The sequence below is a fragment of the Lipotes vexillifer genome, unplaced genomic scaffold (assembly GCF_000442215.2).
Source record: "Lipotes vexillifer unplaced genomic scaffold, Lipotes_vexillifer_v1.1 scaffold340, whole genome shotgun sequence".
Classification (NCBI taxonomy): Eukaryota; Metazoa; Chordata; class Mammalia; order Artiodactyla; family Lipotidae; genus Lipotes; species Lipotes vexillifer.
This window is the reverse complement of record NW_006793646.1, coordinates 370,867-372,939: the sequence shown is the minus strand read 5'-3', so window position 1 is coordinate 372,939 and position 2,073 is coordinate 370,867. Positions and strand designations below refer to the sequence as shown.

The following is a 2,073-nucleotide window of genomic DNA, read 5'->3' as shown; positions in this document are numbered from 1 at the left end:
CCTGCTGAAGCCCCTTCATAAATAGGCATGCACCACCCAAGACCCTTCATGAATATGCAAGTACCCTTAGCTTAAAAGGTCATCAATTTTGCTGTTCAGGATACCACTTTGAGAAGATCCTGGTATTCTCCTTGCTGCAAGTAGTAGACCCTTTCTTCTTCTGATCTTTGGCTTGGTTGTGTCTTTTGTCTTGCCACCCACCAAGAGATGAACCCAGTTTTCTGGTAACAACCAGAGGCTGAGAAATGGCCCTGAGGGCTTATCAGCAGGGACACCTTTGGTACCTCTGAGTATAAGCACTAAGACAGAGGAAATTTACCCTGTGATATTCCAAAAAAGTCACAGATCAGTCTCTAGAAGGTGCCAAATAAAGAAAAAAAAAAAAAAAAGAATCCAATATGCTTTTGGAAAAAATCATGCTACTTACAGTCCCTGAATTGATCTTCCTCTTTCTCAATTCTCTAAATTTAAGCTAAAGAAGCAATGGAGAGATTTGGGAAACTGTCCAAATCTTTGATATCACTGCTTGAGTGGGTCTTAGCTCTTTTTCTGGAAACAATTCCCCAGGATTCTATATCAATACGTAAAAAAATGGAGAAGAGAGCATTACTTTGAGCCCTTCCCCCTAGGAAAAGGTGCCCCTTGACACCCTGGTTTCTCCTAGATTAAATCTAACCTGGGTTCAGAACACTTCACAAAATGAATACAAACTAAATTTATATTTAACTAACAATTCCAGGAAAGGCTACTATTCTTTAAAATGCAGTTATGCTTATCATTCTCTTTTAGAGCCACAGATAAATCTGAGGATTATTCTTCACTGGAACACATTATTAGTTTACAGAGTTTAGGCCAATTTTTCCCAGTAAAGGACAATAAATAAATAAAGGATAATAAATAAATAAAGGATACATAAATACAAGTGCAATCTGGGAGTACCTACCAGATAACTGCACATTTTCTCAAGCTAAAAAATACTGTTAAATATCCTGAGTAAATTAAAAGACATTTTTGTTTTTTAAAGATAAAGTCAATAGCTAAGAAAAAGTAACACACATACATCTGTGTGGATACACATGGAGAAAGAAAGCAAGAGTGGAGAAAGGTTAACACTTGGTGACCCTGGGGGTGAAGGTGTTCCTTGTATAATTTCACTGTATAATTTTTCAATTTTCCTGTAAACTTGAAGTTTCATAAATAAAAGCTCGAGGAAGATTAAAGTCAACAGTTTTAATTTGGTATTCAGCCTCCACATGCTCTCATGACTTGCCTCAATGAAACACCTAGCTCATTATTTTCTTACTTCAAGACTATACACCCCTCATGGCATTGGTCCTGTAGACGCAATCCACGTAAAAACTGCTTAAGTCCACCTAGTGTCAGAATATGTTTAAAAATAAATAAGCTTGGAAAGCTTGGATCAAACCCTAAGAGAGAGAGATTATTATTCCCTTAAAGTAGTTCCGAACGAGTTGACCAGTTTCTTTTGATATTTAAGACAACAAAGTACCTAAGAACGTTATCACTGTCCAATTCTTCACTTTGCTTAAGTGGACCTTTCTAAAACTTTGCTCCTCTCACGACTCAGACCTACTGCGTGTATTTCTAAATCACTACTCGTCATCTTGCAGTGCAACATTAGGCGTTGTCCTCTCTGCCGTTAACCTAATCAAACTAGGGTTCCTAAATACAAACAGGCGCGGGCGTATCTTCCAGTCCACAAAAAACTAAAAAAGCTGACAAGCTACATTAACCCATCATTTTCCCCTTGCCTCACATTTCCTCGTTTTTAAAAGAAACCCAACGGACACCATATACATTAACAGATGGCTTTGATGCAACTGTAAGAATTCTAGAAAGACAACTGGATACGAAGTGAAAGCGAATCGCTGAGTTGGCAAGGAGGATGGTTTTGCATGTTCCTCTGAAATCCCCGGGGCGTCAGGATCAGATCCCGACCGCGGCGAATGCGGACCACGGCGGACAGTCGAGCAGGGGATAGTGAGGAAAGGGGGTGGCGAAGGGTGACACGAACGACCGGGGCCCCGAGGGCGCGCGGCTTAGCAGAGCCCC

General features: G+C 40.1%; 1 protein-coding gene across 1 annotated transcript in view; it reads right to left on the bottom strand.

The window, feature by feature from the left end:
- The window catches only part of GABPA (GA binding protein transcription factor subunit alpha), a 34,727-nt gene that overhangs the window by 31,839 nt on the left and 815 nt on the right, over positions 1-2,073 (bottom strand). The window lies entirely within an intron of this gene.